Source organism: Mastigoproctus giganteus, chromosome 4 (genome assembly GCF_048544385.1).
Source record: "Mastigoproctus giganteus isolate SK-2022 chromosome 4, ASM4854438v1, whole genome shotgun sequence".
Taxonomy (NCBI): domain Eukaryota; kingdom Metazoa; phylum Arthropoda; class Arachnida; order Uropygi; family Thelyphonidae; genus Mastigoproctus; species Mastigoproctus giganteus.
In genome coordinates, this window is record NC_143578.1 from 133,412,344 (window position 1) to 133,431,534 (window position 19,191).

The 19,191-nt window shown below is 39.1% G+C and overlaps 1 protein-coding gene across 4 annotated transcripts in view; it reads left to right on the forward strand.

Annotated features, from left to right (window-relative positions):
- Keap1 (kelch like ECH associated protein 1) overlaps positions 1 to 19,191 on the forward strand; it is a 239,474-nt gene that overhangs the window by 130,367 nt on the left and 89,916 nt on the right. The window lies entirely within an intron of this gene.

Sequence of the window (19,191 nt, forward strand, 5' to 3'; positions counted from 1 at the left end):
ATGAGTATAATGAGTAATTGTGCAGAGAAATAGCGTGGGCTAGTAAATCAGAATGTCTTATAATGGAGGATTTTAACTTTCCAGATATTGACTGGAATTTGTGGATTGGTCACTCGCACACTAGCAAGACCTTTTTGGATTTATTGGATGACTGTTTTCTACAGCTACATGTTCGAGAGGCAACCAGAGGGAGTAATACTCTTGATCTGATTATCAGCAGTGATTATTCATGCATTAAGAATTTGCAGATAAAAGAACCACTGAGTGACTATGATCATAATGTACTGATGTGGGAATTACTTAAAGATATAACTACCATTAAGGCTAAAGGGGAGGGCTTTTGCTTTTGTAAAGGTGACTACAGAGGTCTCAGACAGTTTTTAAATTCTGTACAGTGGGATCAACTGATGATGTTACCAACTTGAATGCAAAATGACGTTTACTTCTAAATGAGAAGCCTTCGGCAACTTAATTTTGGAGGCTGTAAGGCTTTTCATTCCAACTAAGAAATGCTGTTCAAAGTTTAGGCCTAAATGGATGTCAGATGAATTAATGAGGCTTGTGGCAAAGAAGAAAAATGTATGGGATTCATATAAAGTATCAGATGACACAGAAGCCTATAGCAGGTATAAGCTAGTCTGTAATCAAGTCACAAAGGATGTTAGGCAGGCCAAGACAGATTATGAGAAATCTTTGGCAAAGGATGCAAAGAAAAACAGCAAAGAGTTCTTTACTTATGTAAACTCTAGAAGGAAAGTAATGAATTAGATTGGACTACTTAACATAGATGGGTTGACTATTGATGATCATGCTCAGATAGCTGATAAACTGAATGAGTATTCTGTATCTACATTCACACATGAGGAGTTATTCAATGAGAGGCATGCCAGAATTTTATCAAACGCTAACATGGAGCTAAGTGATTTTGTAATAACTGAGAGCAAAGTGGAGGAGAAATTGTTGAAGTAAAATATAAAAAAGGCACCTGGGGTGAACGGGATCTATCCAGTTATATTAAAGGAGGCAGCAAAGGAAGTATGCAAACCCTTAGCCATAATTATGAGAGCTTCCTTGGACTCAGGGGAGGTTCTCATGGACAGGAGCTGCGCAAACGTATCACTAATTCACAAAGGGGGTTCAAAAGGTGACACAAGTAACTATAGACCTGTTAATTTAACTTGTGTTCCAGGGAAAATAATGGAATCACTGGTTAAAAAAGCATTGCAGGATCATCTAGACAAGACTGCAATAACAGTTAAGACACAGCATGGGTTTGTTAAGGGTTGGTCTTGTCTGACCAATTTGATTGGTTTGTTTTGTTTTTTTAGGAGCATTAGCAACTAAGGCCATATTGCTTCGAGGATATGTGGTGGTCATTCCCTGACCTTTCTGCATCCTCCATATTTGGTGGTGACGGGCTCGAACCCCGGTCTAATCAAGAAGCGTGTGCTACGCACTCACTGCTCCTTCCCACCTGGCTATGGAGACGCCTCCCAATTTGATTGGATACTATGATGTGGTCACAAAGGAACTGAATGCCAAAAATAATTTTGATATCATGTACAGTAAACCCCTGCTATTCACGGGGGTTACGTTCCTGAGAAATGCCGCGAATACCGAAAACACGAATACTGAGTTATGGCTCCCATAGTAATAAAGGGATTCCGTTTCAAAGTATGAAATATATAAGAAAAACTAGTCTAAAATTTTGTCTATGTATGTATTATATGTACCTTCATAATATGACTATGTACATAGACAGTACATAGTGAAATGGAAGCATATGGCATCGAAATGAAAATAAGGAACAATTTAATATTAAATGTAATATTTATTAGAAATTTCAAACAAATCTTTCAAACCAGCGCCTTTGCTAGCAAAAAATACTTATCCCGCCAGTGCTATCACCAGTTTCGCTAAAGTGTTGATAAAGGAATTTTGCATTTTCACGAATGATGAGTGAACTTAATGGAATTTTATTATGAGTTTGGTCTTCTATCCACAGATTTAAAGCTTTTTCCATTTTTTCTAATTTAACATCACGAGTTACAGAGCAAATTTTTGAAGCAATTAGCGCGTTTTCACAGACAGACACTACGGCAGATTTTTTCTTTCAATTTCTTGATTGATCGTACTGTTGACTCATTGATTTTATAATGTTTTTCCACTGAGACACTTTCACCATTAGAAATTTTGTCTAATAACTCAATTTTATTCGCTAATGCCATCACCTTCTTTGATCTTTTCACATTTCCCTTGTTATTCGTAGCCATATTTTTGTACATGTCCACATCACTTTCCACTTTCCACAACTTGTCCACATCACTTTCTTCCGTTAACACACTCGAAAAAGTCTGTTTTACACTGCAAAACGGTAGATTTATCACTTTTGTAAGCATATCAATTTATAAATTGATAAATTTATTCAATTTATAAGCATATAAATTAAAAGCAAACGACCAAATCTTCCATGACAAGCGCATAACACATACTGAACAAGGATTAACGAGAAACATCCACGCTCACGATTTTGTCACCCCCCCCTCCTCCACCCACTGAGTCTGTTTTGACTGGGATAGATAATTTTAGCCACGCCCATGTTTTTTTTATGGCTGAAAATATTCACGGCGCTTTAAAATTCACATTTTTTTAGGTTTCATTTTATATTAAATCAGCGACCTCAAATACGCGAAACCGCAAATAGCGGGGGTTTACTGCACTTGGATTTCAGGAAAGCTTTTGATACTGTTGCACATGAAAGACTTGCTGTACAAACTGGAGAGTTATAGCATTAAGGGTAAGCTGCTACAATGGATAAAGGGATGGTTGAGTGGGACACGACTGAGAGTGGTAATCAATGGACACTGCTCTTCGTAGACACATGTTATTAGTGGAGTTCCCCAGGGTTCGGTGTTGGGCCTATTGTTGATGAAAGTATATCAGGTTTAATGTCCAAGTTTTCAGATGATACAAAGGTTGGAAGGGTTGTTAACGAAAGTAAAGACAGTATGCAACTCCAACTGGATCTAGACAAGTTGGGAAAATGGGCTGAGAAGTGGCAGCTGAAGTTTAACATTGAAAAATGCAAAGTACTGCATATGGATAGCAATAACCAAAGAGAAATATTTAAAATAAATAAATGCACAAGGCATAATACTTTAAGAGTTTGGTATCTATATAATATCGGTGTTTAGATACACCATCGATAACTCTTAATAAACTACAAAGTAGTTGTTGTAGGCATCATTTGCTCTTTCTCATATTGTGCTCTGCCTTCACGACGAGTTGCCATGATATTGCACTACTTCGAATAAGTAACGCTTCACTAATAGAGAAGACTATTGTTAACTTATTCTCAGTTGAGTACCACCACCCAGACAGCACTGTTTCACGGCTATTGGCCGATCATCAGTGGGTGGGCAGGTACCCTGATATTGCAGTCATGACGACCCAGTTGTGAAGTTAATCACACAATATGAGAGATGCCAAGAGGTGTAGATGTCAATATTTAAAATAAATAAATGCACAAGGCATAATACTTTAAGAGTTTGGTATCTATATAATATCGGTGTTTAGATACACCATCGATAACTCTTAATAAACTACAAACTGAGAATAAGTTAACAATAGTCTTCTCTATTAGTGAAGCGTTACTTATTCGAAGTAGTGCAATATCATGGCAACTCGTCGTGAAGGCAGAGCACAATATGAGAAAGAGCAAATGATGCCTACAACAACTACTTTGTAGTTTATTAAGAGTTATCGATGGTGTATCTAAACACCGATATTATATAGATACCAAACTCTTAAAGTATTATGCCTTGTGCATTTATTTATTTTAAATATTGACATCTACACCTCTTGGCATCTCTCATATTGTGTGATTAACTTCACAACTGGGTCATCATGACTGCAATACCAGGGTACCTGGCCACACCACTGATGATCGGCCAATAGCCGTGAAACAGTGCTGTCTGGGTGGTGGTACTCAACTGAGAATAAGTTAACAGTAGTCTTCTCTATTAGTGAAGCGTTACTTATTCGAAGTAGTGCAATATCATGGCAACTCGTCGTGAAGGCAGAGCACAATATGAGAAAGAGCAAATGATGCCTACAACAACTACTTTGTAGTTTATTAAGAGTTATCGATGGTGTATCTAAACACCGATATTATATAGATACCAAACTCTTAAAGTATTATGCCTTGTGCATTTATTTATTTTAAATATTGACATCTACACCTCTTGGCATCTCTCATATTGTGTGATTAACTTCACAACTGGGTCGTCATGACTGCAATACCAGGGTACCTGCCCACCCACTGATGATCGGCCAATAGCCGTGAAACAGTGCTGTCTGGGTGGTTGTACTCAACTGAGAATAAGTTAACAATAGTCTTCTCTATTAGTGAAGCGTTACTTATTCGAAGTAGTGCAATATCATGGCAACTCGTCGTGAAGGCAGAGCACAATATGAGAAAGAGCAAATGATGCCTACAACAACTACTTTGTAGTTTATTAAGAGTTATCGATGGTGTATCTAAACACCGATATTATATAGATACCAAAGAGAAATGTACCATCTGAGTGGTACTACACTTAGGGAAGTGGAAAGTGAAAAAGATCTGGGGGTAATTGTTCAGCCAAATATGAAGTTTGCTAACAGTGCAGACGAGCTGCCAGGGCAGGTCATGGAGTCTTGTCAATGATATATATAGGAATTTTGCTAGCAGGGACAGGGATGTGATTATCCCGTTATACAAGGCAATGGCCAGGCCATCCCTATATTTTAGGAAGGATGTTGAGTTGCTAGAACGAGTACAAAGAAGGGCGACAAGATTTGTGAGAACAAAGGGGTGCTCTTACCAAGAAAGGCTTAAGTTCTGCAAATTGCAACTCCTGAAGAGTAGGCACCTACGAGGTGATCTGATTGAGGTGTATAAGGCCTTGAATGGGTTGAGCAAACTGAATGCTGATGGGATTCTTCTCTTGCTCAGACCAATAACCTAAGGGGGCACAGTTTCAAATTGGGGAAAGATAGTTGTAGAATAGATGTGCAGAAATTGCCTTTAGCCAGCGGTAGTTGATTGGTGGAACAGGCTTCCATCTTTTGTTGTGGAAGCTAATAGCCTAAATAAATTTAAGGCTGAGCTGGACAGACATTTAGAACGAATGGTGGGATGAAAATGGGAGGGGTTTTTTTTTGCTGATGCTGCATAAGCTTGCTTTCTTGCATCATATGCCTCTACTAATGCTACTTAGGTGGGTTTAGGCTAACCATTGCCACCTATTGCAGAAACCTTTTGGTAACGGAGAAATGGATATCTTGCAAAATGTAAAGTAAAGTGCAAAATGCATTTAAAGCAAAGACTAATGGGAGGTGATCTTGGATGTGCTCAGAGCTGGCATGAACCAGCTGGTTGCGGAAAAAATGTGGGAAAGAAAAATGAACAGAGTCAGGGGAGGAGATCGCGCCAAGGATTGTGGGTGGTGATCTTGGATGTGCTCAGAGCTGGTTTATGCCAGCTCTGAGCACATCCAAGATCATTACATCCCATGCGCTTCAACCTTACCAGTTGAAGTGCATGTAATGTATTCGTTAAAGTACTCATCTGTATTACTGAAGTGGTTGCATATTTCCATCAAGAGGCGAATCATAAACGTTTTTCTGCAACCAGCAGGGCCGATCCAGCATATTTGAATCGGTTCGCGATTGGGAGATAACAGACTCCAAATTACATCTATGAGTAGAATCTTTTGCTTGTCATTGGTCATTAAGTTGCAGAAGTGCTTGTTGGTCAAAAAGTTTTCGCATTTCTTTGCAGTTGCACTGAGTCGGTTGATGAGCGTTTAGATCCTGATTCATCTCAATGTTTGAATGATTGAAAAGATTTCGAAATTGGTCTTCTCGCAGTTGTGTTACAAGGCTGTGCAGGTCATTACCGCATGCTTCATCAGGGTCAATGTTGTCGTTGTCTTGACACATCGTCTTACATATTTCAATCTTTTTGCTAATGTCCAAGTCTGATTCATATAATTTATAATCTAGTGTTGAGCTCTTCATTGTCGTCGTAGAGCTTGACATATTTCATCTCTAACAGTATCTCTGTTTCCTCATTGCAAAATTAAATGTGCAGCGTTGCCACCTCGCATGTTTGTACTCATTGAGATCGTGAGCCAAGTCATAGTTTCGATAGCGTATTATCCGTGGATACTGTCGTTTCTTGCAGATCTCGTAATGCTGCATGTGTAAAATGCGACGAAGCATGACAGAGTAACATGATCCAACATGATAATATAATTGTAACAATACAAATACTTGTACAGTGGTGCCCCCATATCCGCTGATTCAGTTACCCACGGTTAACTCCCGGATAAAAAACGAAAAACCCAACACGTACTACTCACGTGTCCAATACAATGCTACCCTTTATTTTTTATGATGTCAATTTTAAATCAAATAGCTTCCCTTTATTTTTTATAACGTCGCGTATTGTTTTATCACCAACATTATAATAATTCTTTAGAGATTTAACAGATGCACCATTTTCATACTTTTGAATAATTTGAAGTTTTTGTTTAATTTGAAAGCACAACTCTTGCGTTTGCCCATCATTTTTGCAATTTCTAAACAAAAAAAAAAAGTTACTATAAAAGCAGATGGGCTGAGAGGTGGCAAATGAAGTTTAACATTGACAAATAAGATGCAGAATATTTCAGAGACTGCTGGGAATCATTGAGGTACAAGTAAACACATGGGTTGTGTTAGGGTAGATAAGAAAAAGAACAGGTGCATGTATACTTGCGTGTACACCAATGCTAGGAGTTTAGTAAATAAATTTGATGAATTTGAGGTATTGCTCAAAACATCAAAGGCAGATATTGTTGGGATTTCAGAGACGTGGTGTCACACAGATATAAGGAATGCAGAACTGGAATTTGGGGAGTACAATGTCTACAGAAAGGATAGATAGGATGGGAGGAGGGGTTATGCTATTAGTTAAGAAATACATAAAATCCAAGGAAGTGAAGCCAGTCGACATCGCTGGACAGTGCAGTGTCGAGTCTGTTTGGCACTGGGAAAGGAAAAATTAGAGTAGCTGTGTGTTATAGGCTAATGAATCTGATGAGTACAATGAGCAATTGTGCAGAGAAATAGCATGGGCCAGTAAATCAGTGTCTTATAATGGGGGATTTTAGTTTCCCAGATATTGACTGGAATTTGTGGGTTGGTCACACACATGCTAGCAAGGCTTTTGTGGATTTATCGGATGATTGTTTTCTACAGCAGCATGTTCGGGAGGCAACTAGAGGGAGTAATACTCTTGATTTGATTATCAGTAGTGATTCTTCATGTATTAAGAAACTGCAGATAAATGAACTACTAGGTGGCAGTGATCACAGTGTGCTGAAGTGGGATTTACTCAAAGAGGTAACTTCCATTAGGGGTAAAGGGAAGGGTTATTGCTTTCGTAAAGGCGACTACGATGGACTGAGACAGTATTTAAATTCTATACAGTGGGACCAACTGATGATGTTACCAACAGCAAATTCAAAATGGGAAGCATTCAAAGTACTTGTCTTGGAAGCTACTAGGCTTTACATACCAACTAAGAGGCCCCGAGTGCCAAGCGAGTGATCTAGCGATTTCCAAAGCGACTTTCAAAGCGTATTTTCTATAAAGAAGTAGTTAAAATTTCTAAAGTCTTTTACTTTCCAAGTTATTTATTTTCTGGCTCTTTATAAATAAAGAAAGAAGCCTCCTAGAAGAAAGGAAAAACACCTTTCTTTTGTATATATATAACTAACCCTTGTAACACACTAACCAATAACTTCTTATCGCTTGGTCACTGGTGGCACCGCTCCTGCCTCCACATGGCGGGGCCGGTAACCTGGGAGAAGGAAGCTCCTCTCCTGGGGCGAAAAGGAGCAACAATGGATTGCGACGAATACCCACCACTAGAGCCAACAGGCTCTCAACCTATTGACACCTGTAGAAGGGAACATGATCCTAGTCTCTCGAAAAGAATGAGAACAGATTCTAACAAACCAGAACCACCAGCTTTTCTGATAATGCATTCATTATCGAATCAACCAGTAAGCAATTTGTCTCCCTTTGTCATTCAAAGATGTCTTGAGAATTCAGCAGGAACACCAAAAATGGTAAAACGACTCCAGTCAGGAGATTTATTAATTGAAACCACTCAGGCAAGACACTCTGAACTGTTATTGAAACTGTCAACTATAAGCGGAATCCCAATCAAAGTCACGCCGCATAATACACTGAACTCCTCTAAAGGAGTAATAAGTGAGTGGGATTTACTAAACGTCACCGAAGAGGAAATAGTTACAGAATTACAAGAACAAAAAGTAACACAAGCAAGGCGAATCATGATCCGGAAGGACGATAAACTAGTTCCAACACGAAATATCATATTGACCTTCAGTACACCAAATTTACCAAACTCAGTGAAAGCAGGCTACCTCCACTGCCGAGTCCGGGCATACATTCCAAATCCCTTAAGGTGTTTCAAATGCCAAAAATTTGGTCATTCTCAAACAACATGCAGAGGAGAAATTACATGTCCTAATTGTGGTTCGAAAAATCATTCTCAAACAGATTGCACTGCAAAATCTCCAGAGTGCCCAAATTGTAAGAATGATCACCCAGCTTATTCAAAATCATGTGATCTGTGGAAAATGGAAAAAAAGATACAGAAGTTTAAGATTGAAAACAAAGTATCATATCAAGAAGCAAGAAGACAAGTCAAAGTAACTATGCCAAAACGCAGTTATGCAACTGCCACCCAAAACTGTCAAGCTGTTGCTACCCAAACATAAGTGTCAATCCCACCTAACACATCCATTGCAGAATGGGCGCGATCTGTACTTTTGATAAATCAGCCCGCTAACAAACCTGTTTCAATGGACGAAATAAACAATACTCCAATCTCAGTTCCATCTAAAATTACGTCAATCGATAAATTACAAAGGAAACCACAAAGGCAACGTGCCACTGAATTGCAACAACCAAATTCAAGCAGCATGGACAGCGAAGCTGTAAATGCACAAGAAGAAACAGTTCTTGATCTTCATGCAGAAGATGATATGGAGACTGGATATTCATCTACTGGTACCGATGATGTAGAAGGGAGTACAGAATATGGACGCCCTTATTTTCCAAGAAAGGAAAAGATAAAGCATGATCGCCAAAAGCAAACTGCTCCCTCTTACAAGAAACAGACAGAATCATCTTCTCTCTCTAAAACCAAATAATGATGCACATTGTGCAATGGAATTGCAGAGGTTTACGCAGTAATACTGATGATATATACGATTTGATCTCTCAATATAATCCGGTAGCCATTTGCTTGCAAGAGACTTACTTAAATCCACAGGTAACTTATTCGATTAAACATTTTACAGCCTATAGAAAAGATAGAATTAGTTCAAGCCATGCACATGGTGGAGTTGCAATTCTAGTGAATTGTAAATTTCCAGCAAGAAACATTCCTCTTCAGACTCACTTAGAAGCCGTTGCAGTTCGTGTAGCAATGGGAAAAACAATAACTCTCGTCTCATTGTATCTTCCACCTAACAATATTTATACGTTGAAAGAATTAGAAGATCTTATAAAACAAATACCGTCTACTTTTTGTCTTCTTGGTGACCTAAATGCACATCATCCGCTATGGGGATCTGCTCACATGGATAATAGAGGGCACTTGCTAGAAAAGCTCATAGACCAACTGAACCTAACTTTGCTGAACACTGGTCATAACACCTACACTCATCTCTCCACGGGATGTATGTCGGCAATTGACTTATCCATATGTTCCCCCGAGTTACTTCCTATTATAGATTGGACGGTTTTAAATGATGTGCACAACAGTGATCATTTCCCAATAATATGCAGAATTCAAACAATGCAGACACCTTGCCCTGATCATCGGGTGTTATGGAAATTTCTTAAAGCAGATTGGGAAAAGTTTTCTGCCTCCATCTCGTTTGATAGCCAACTGATACAATTAGGGTCCATTGATGATGTTGCTGAGCACATTACCAAACAAATACTAGCAGCAGCTTCCAAAGCAATACCAAAATCTTCTGCTTTCAAACACAGAAACCTTAAACACTGGTGGAATGACGCTTGTACCATGGCGAAAAAAGAAAAAAATAAAGCCTGGAATCAGTTCCGTAAGTTTCCAACCACCGACAACCTAATCCAGTTTAAAAGGCTTAAGGCAAAAGCATGACAAATTAGAAGACAAGCCAAAAAAGAATTATGGATACAGTTTGCCTCTTCTATCACAAAAGACACTAGCAGTAAAACTATTTGGAAAAAAATTCGACAACCAAATGGCAAATTTTTCCCGGTTTCTGCTCCAATATTAATCAAGAACGGACAAGAAATATCCTCACCACAAGAAACAGCTAACGCGCTTGCAGAGACTTTCTCCGAAACTTCCGCCACTACAGCTTATGATACTTCCTTTCTACAAACGAAAGCCATAGCTGAAAAATATAAGATAAATTTCCAAACTACTCAGTCTCTAGCCTACAATCAACCTTTTCGTCTTTTTGAACTCCAAACAGCAATAAACAGATCACCAAATAGCGCTGCTGGAGCTGATGGAATCTATTATGTAATGCTAAAACATCTAAACAATATAGATTTGAATTTGCTAATAACTTTCTTTAATCGGATCTTCCTTGAAGGTACATATCCCTCTACCTGGCATCACTCCGTTATTCTAGCCTTTCCCAAACCAGGAAAGGATCAATCACTCACACAAAATTATCGACCAATCTCCCTCACCAGTTGTCTTGGCAAAACTCTAGAAAAGATGGTACACAGGCGACTTACCTGGGTTCTTGAAACTCAAAAGTTGCTAAACAACAATCAATTTGGATTCCGACAAAACAGATCCACTTTAGATCTCGTGGTGAAAGCAGAAACTAACATCCGTAATGCTTATGTAAAAAATGAACACCTTGTAATGGTAAGTTTGGACATCGAAAAGGCTTTTGACACAACCTGGAGGTATGGCATATTGCGAGAACTTTATTCCCTAGGATTGCGGGGACATTTACCGAAATTTATTAAAAACTTTCTCCAAAAGAGAACTTTTCAGGTTCGCTATCAATCAGTACTTTCTCGTATCTATACCCAAGAAGAAGGTGTCCCACAAGGGTCAATACTTAGCGCTACTCTTTTTTCACTTAGGCTAAACACTATAACCCACAATATTCCCAGTACTGTCGAATTATACATGTATGCTGATGATCTCACTCTATCTTGCAGTTCAAAAAATATTCCTACTATTGAAAGACAGCTGCAACTCTCCATAAATAAGCTAGAAATATGGACACAGCAGAATGGATATCGTATGTCAGAACAAAAAACAGTTGCAATTCACTTCTGCAAAAAACGCAAGCTGCATCCGGAACCGGAACTTCGGCTAAAGAACCACCTGATACCACTCACCAGTAATCTTCGTTTCCTAGGTTTAATGTTGGACACCAAACTTAACTTTGTTTCTCACATAACATATCTCCGAACTATTTGTTTAAAGAAACTAAATATTCTTCGGTCCATTTCTGCCATGAAATGGGGTGCCGATAGATACTCTCTCCTACATCTGTATCGTGCACTTATCAGGTCTCGATTAGATTATGGAGCTGTTGTCTATGACTCTGCTAGGAAAAGTGCACTAACCAGACTGAACACCATCCAACATAGTGCCCTTCGTACTTCGCTAGGCGCCTTTAGAACATCCCCTGTCCAGAGTCTGTATGTAGAAGCGCATGAACCTCCACTTCATCTTAGAAGGAAAATGCTGCTCCTTAATTATGCAGCCAAAATTCAAAGCCTTCCAGCCCATCCTGTTCGACCATTGCTTCTCAACCCTGATTGGATCACGTTCTACAACAGCAAAGTTACAGAAAATAGACCCACTGGTATTCGATTAAAAGAATTGATACATGCCTGGGACATACACTTTGACAATGTGCTTCAAGAGAATGATGTACCTGATCCACCCTGGTCTGTAACTCTCCCTCACTGTGATACCTATTTTCAGCAATGGAGAAAGAAATCCCTGCCAGATGAAATTATTAAACAGCTACATAAAGGCCATTCCCTCAACAATGCTCAACGCTGTGTAATATATACAGATGGTTCAAAAACAGACTCTTCTGTTGGTGCTGCAGCTGTCTTTCCCTCTTTTACACTTTCTATATCACTACCAATTGAGTGTAGCAGTTACTCTGCAGAATTATACGCAATAAAATTAGCCCTAGAAAATATAAACACTTCCCACAATACCAGCAGCATAATATACACAGATTCCATGAGTGCAGTGTCTGCATTAGACAATAAACTTTCAATATCGCATCCCATTATAAAACAAATTTTTTCCTGCTTAAACCACCTACGAAGTAAGAAACATGCAGTGTTATTTTGCTGGATACCAGGGCACTCTGGTATCACAGGTAATGAGAGAGCAGATCAGGCAGCCAAACAACCAATCAGTACAATACCATCACATTACCAAGTACCATACGTAGATTACTTGAAGCGAATTAAAAAAATCTATACAATTCAGTGGTCTGAAATCTGGAAGTCACAAACGAACAACAAATTGCTTGAAATCAAAGAGGAACCAGCACTATGGAAATCTAGCTACAGGCAAAACAGGCAAGAAGAGGTTGTGCTAGCAAGATTACGCATAGGGCATACACATCCAACCCATATATATCTACTCAAGCAGGAGGTTCCACCTCAATGCGCGCATTGCACTTTACCACTTACCGTCAAGCATATTCTTTTAGATTGTAAGCAGTATTCCTATTTCCGAAAAAAGTTTCCTTTCACTGTCACGACTGAAAGAGCCCCTATCACTTGCCCATATTATTGGAAACAATGCAAATTTAAATGAACTATTTACCTTTCTTAAGCGGATACAAATATATGATTTTCTATGATGACAAACTGACCGAAATCTTATATTAAAACATGTCATAGGAACAGGCACATTTTGGCCTTAGTTGCCCTTGTGCCCAAAAACACCAATACCAATACCAACTAAGAAATATTGTTCAAGGTTTAGGCCTAAATGGATGTCAGATGAACTAATGAGACATATGGCAGAGAAGAAAAATGCATGGGATACATACAAATTAACACGTGACACAGAAGCCTATGATAGATACAAGTTGATCTGTAACCAAGTTACAAAGGAGGTTAGGCAGGCGAAAGCAGATTACGAGATATCTTTGGCAAGGGATGCAAAGAAAAACAGCAAAGAGTTCTTTACTTATGTAAACTCTAGAAGGAAGGGGATGAATCAGATTGGTCCACTTGATATCGCTGGGTCAACTGTTGATGTTTCTGCTCAAGTAGCTAACAAACTAAATGAATATTTTGCATCGACATTCACACATGAAGAGTTATTCAGTGAGGGGAATGCCAGAGGTGTATTCAACTCTGGCAGTAAGCTAGAGAATCTTGTAATAACTGAGAGTAAAGTGGAGGAGAAATTGTTGAAAATAAACACAAGAAAGGCACCTAGGGTGGATGGGATCTATCCAGTTATATTAAAGGAGGCAGCAAAGGAAGTAAGCAAACCCTTAGCCATAATTATGAGAGCTTCCTTGGACTCAGGGGAGGTACCCATGGACTGGAGATGTGCAAATGTGACCCCAATTCACAAAGGAGGATCAAAGGCTGACACAAGTAATTACAGACCTGTGAGTTTAACTTCTGTTCCCGGAAAATTACTGGAGGCACTGGTTAAAGAAGCACTGCAAGATTATCTAGACAAGACTTCAGTTATAGCTCGGACACTGCATGGTTTTGTTAAGGGGAAGTCTTGCCTGACCAATTTGATTGGATACTATGATGCAGTCACAAAAGAACTGGATGCAGGGAATAACTTAGATATTATATACTTGGATCTTAGAAAGGCTTTTGATACTGTTGCACATGGAAGACTGCTGCACAAATTGGAGCAGTGTGGCATTAGAGGCAAATTTCTGCTATGGATAAAGGGGTGATTGAGGGGGAGAAGACAGAGTTGTAATCAATGGACACTGCTCATCGTGGACTAATGTTATTAGTGGAGTCCCTCAGGGTTCACTATTGGGTCCATTATTGTTTTCTGTACTTATAAATGATATTGATGATGGTATATCAAGCTTAATGTCCAAGTTTGCAGACAATATGAAGGTTGACAGGGTTGTCAAGGACACTACTGACACTATGCTGCTGCAACCGGATCTGGAAAGGTTGAGCAGATGGGCTGAGAGGTGGAAAATGAAGTTTAACATTGACAAATGTAAAGTACTACATATGGGAAACAGCAACCCCAGAGCAACGTATCAACTCTGTGGTACTACACTGACAATGGTAGAGAATGAAAGAGACCTGGGGGTGGTTGTGCAGGCAGATATGAAGTTCTCTGAGCAGTGCAGACGGGCTGCAAGAGTAGCTCATGGTGTCTTGTCAATGATATATAGGAATTTTTCTAGTAGGGATAAGGAGGTGATTATTCCCTTGTATAAGGCAATGGTCAGGCCACACGTAGAGTACTGTATACAGGTCTGGAGGCCTCATTTCAAGAAGGATGTAGAGCTGCTGGAACGAGTACAGAGAAGGGCAACAAGATTAGTGAATGGAACAAAGGGTGCTCTTACGAAGAAAGGCTCAAGTTTTGCAAATTACAGTGTCTGAAGACTAGCACCAGCGAGGTGATCTGATAGAGGTGTATAAAGCCTTGAATGGTTTGAGCATGCTCAATGCTGATGGGATTCTTCCTCTTGCTCAGAATAATCACCTGAGAGGGCATAAATTGAAATTGAGGAAAGACAGATGTAGGATAGACGTGCGGAAATTTGCCTTTAGCCAGCGGGTGGTTGGTTGGTGGAACAGACTTCCATCCCTTGTCGTGGAAGTTGATAGCCTAAATAAGTTTAAGGCTGAGCTGGACAGGTATTTCGAATGAACAGAGGGGTGAAGTGGAAGTGGTTATTTTTTATTTATTTATTTATTTATTTTTTTTTTGGCTGATGCTGCATAAGCTTGCTTTCTTGCATCAAATGCCTCTACTAATGCTAATGCTAAAAGAAAATTCAGACATCCATGACATAAATAACGAAACAAAATTTGTCCTTTTGTGGTGCGATGGAACACAACAATCGACGCGGCACACTAAATCAAACTAAACATTTGGTCTTGAAGTGTCCCAGTTAATCCAATCCCTATAAATAAATCGAGAGTCTGCTGTACTTTATTTTTACCGTATTTAATGTTGATAATGTCTTACTGTGTTTAATTTATCAATTAAGCTTTATTATACATATGTACAAATTGTATGTACAAGAAAATCACATTATATATGGGGTCAGCAGGTGTTCGCTTATATCCGCAGTTTCAGCCATCCATGGTAGGTCTTGGAATGTATCCCCAGCAGATACGGGGGTCTTACTGTATTGTTGCAATCATACTGTTCAACAAATGGCTGCAATCAAATGGGTAATTAGGCTATTGCAGCCATTTGTTGAACTTCTTACTCTACAGAATCAAGTGGGCATGACCATAAATTACATCATTCATGATTTCAGTTCTATCTGTTTAAAATTTAGTAGGTGTCGTCAAATATATTTACACATAAAACGTCTTTCGTGAGTACCCTGTACGCATGCGATTTTTTGTATAATAATATCATCATACTAATATACTAACATTATAACACACTGATCAAAATCTAATCAGGAAATGACCTATAATTATTTACCTGTGCATTTGTAGCGACGTAATTTCCCCACCCTCTTCTCCCATTGGCTCAAATAAATATCACTAGGAGGAAAACTTTTTTAATGTGTAGATAGATATAGTAATTATCTCTAGCCTAAATAGAACTAATTTCCAATAAGCTTGTGATATCCTTGTGAATGTAACTCGTGATCAGAAGGTCCTGCTGTAGTTGTCATAGTATTTGGTCTTTGAGGCGCTGTCACAGACATTCTCTCAGGTATGTCAAGCTGGACTTGCTACTTGGGAGTTTAAAATGCTAATGGAACTGATATTCGGATGACACACAAGTCAAGCGGACCTAATTTCTGCAAAAACCAGTCAGCCTGTGACAGCCAAATCCTCTGTTTGCACCTTCACAATGGTGGGAATGTTAGTAACCCTAGGTATAACCTCCATGTGCAAGTCCTGAAATATGGCACCTAGTTTCAGACCCCTGAGTTAGTGCACTTTGCGGTTGTGTCAAATAGTGCTCTTCAAAGTGCATTTTTTTAAAGTGGTGACAATTTTAGGTTTTGAATTAAATTAATGAATTTAATTTTCACTGTTGTCGCCTTCATTCTTGGCTCGTTCGTAATGGCAATGCCGTATAGGTCTGTCCACCATATTATGCATTAATCTTTTACCTTAGTTACAATTCACTATTCTCATCATTTTGCTGTTTATTTGATTGTCATGGATGAATTAGTAAATTTCCTACATGTTGATATCGATTTTATGTTGATTTTTGGTAGTTTAGTATTAGTATTAGTATTAGTATTGGTTGCAGAGACAGTTATTAGTATTAGTATTAGTATTAGTATTAGTATAGGTTGCAGAGACTGGAGTTGCTGGAGTGTCAAGTGGGGCTGTAGGTGGAGCAGATTTCTACCATCGATTCAAGGATAGAGGCAGCTATCGGTATATTGATACTCTAGTCCAAGACTGAGGCTGAGTGCTTGGGTCCACTGATGGTGAAGCATAATTGTTGCTCAATGATGAAGGATTGGTTGAGCAAGAGGAGTGGAGAGGGCGCACTTTTGGCCCCCTCTTGGACTTCTTTTTATTTGAAGATGATTTGCCATGAGATTTGGGAGGCAGGTTATTAGAAGCCTCTGTATCATCTCCCATGGATGATCAGGAGTCATCAGAACTTTCAGCATTTTTATCCATCCTACCTCGTTGGGATGAAAAATTCCCATTCACAAGTCAAGCAGTAGAATTCTACTGAATTTTAAGGTGATCGCCAAGAAAAGTCTTCTGAAGAAATATAATAGTTACCAGAAAAGGGATGATTTCAACTTTTGTAACCAGGGGACACTGTAGGGTGGAAATTTGCAGAATGTATTCTTGGGTGATTAGTAAGTGCTGACATCACCCAAGGGATGGTAATCAACCAAATCAATGTCCAAGAAAAAATGAAAAGTTTGATATGCAAATTGGACATTTAATAATTAACAACTGCATATTAATTAAACTCTTAAAAACAATAGGTACTAATTACAAGTGACGTCATAATTACGAACAATTTATAAGTTCAAATATGAGATGCTGACTGGAATCAACCAACGACCAAATGTCCAGAGGTCACGTGACCTGTTGTGGCAGCAATCGAAGGCCTTTGTTCCCACCGGTGAAGAAGTTAGTTAGTTAGTTATTTGGTTTTTAGGAGCATTAGCAACTAAGGCCATATTGCTCCGGGATATGTGGTGGTGATTCCCTGATCTTTCCACATCCTCCATATTTGGTGGTAACGGGCTCGAACCCCGGTCTAATCAAGAAGCGTGTGCTACGCACTGCTGCTCCTTCCCACCTGGCTATGGAGGCACCCCAGGGAAGAAGTAATGGCTGAAGAAAGGCAAACTAAATTAAGCACACAATTAGAATTCCCCCAAAATCAAAGTAAACTACCAAAAATCAACATAAAATCGATATCAACATGTAGGAAATTTACTAATTCATCCATGACAATCAAATAAACAGCAAAATGATGAGAATAGTGAATTGTAACTAAGGTAAAAGATTAATGCATAATATGGTGGACAGACCTATACGGCATTGCCATTACGAACGAGCCAAGAATGAAGGCGACAACAGTGAAAATTAAATTCATTAATTTAATTCAAAACCTAAAATTGTCACCACTTTAAAAAAATGCACTTTGAAGAGCACTATTTGACACAACCGCAAAGTGCACTAACTCAGGGGTCTGAAACTAGGTGCCATATTTCAGGACTTGCACATGGAGGTTATACCTAGGGTTACTAACATTCCCACCATTGTGAAGGTGCAAACAGAGGATTTGGCTGTCACAGGCTGACTGGTTTTTGCAGAAATTAGGTCCGCTTGACTTGTGTGTCATCCGAATATCAGTTCCATTAGCATTTTAAACTCCCAAGTAGCAAGTCCAGATGTTCTGGGGGCAAAGACGTTTCACGTGAGCGGGTAGCTAATATCAGGGAAGAGAGCCTAAAAAACTTCAAGGGTTGTGTTAGGGTTGTTAAATATACAAGAACAGTAAATCTTAATTGTTTATACAGTAACGTTAGAAGTGTCGTCAATAAAATGAGCGAATTCGAACTGCTGGTTAAAACAAGTAACGCGGACATAATAGGGCTTACAGAGACGTGGTGCCACCCGGAAATTAGGGATGATGAGTTTCAGTACGGCTTGTATAATGTATTTAGGAAGGATAGAGTGGATAGAAGGGGTGGTGGGGTAATGCTTCTTATCAGAAGCAGCCTGAGTGCGACGATAGCTTTCCCGGATTCAGACATTTCACATGCTAGTATAGAGTCTGTATGGTGTGAGATAGTTGGAAACAAAGGTACAATGCGAGTAGGAGTAATCTATAGACCAGGTGATTGTGAAGACTATGACAAAAGCCTCTACATGCAAATGGAATGGGCAAGTAAGCGTCAATGTCTTATTATGGGTGATTTCAATTTGCCTCTAATTGATTGGAGTAAATGGGAAGGAAACTCGACATGGGGAACAAAATTTTTAAATCAACTAGATGACTGTTATTTGTATCAACATGTCAGGGAAAGTACTAGAGAAAAGAATATCCTAGACCTCATCATCACACATGAATCAGATGACATAACAGGGCTGACAGTAGAGGAACCAGTAGCAGGAAGTGATCATGGAGTTCTACGGTGGATGATGACGAGAGAGGTAGCAGAAGTAAAAGGCAAAGGAATGGGTTTTAATTTCAGAAAAGGAAATTATGATGCCTTAAGGTACTACATGGCCTCTATTAACTGGGTAGATATCGCGCAGAGAATGAATACAATTGAACTGTGGTACGCTTTTAAAACATTAATCACAGATGCCTTGAATGCGTATATACCATTAAAAAAATACTCCACGAGAAGGGTTCCAAGTTGGATGAATAGT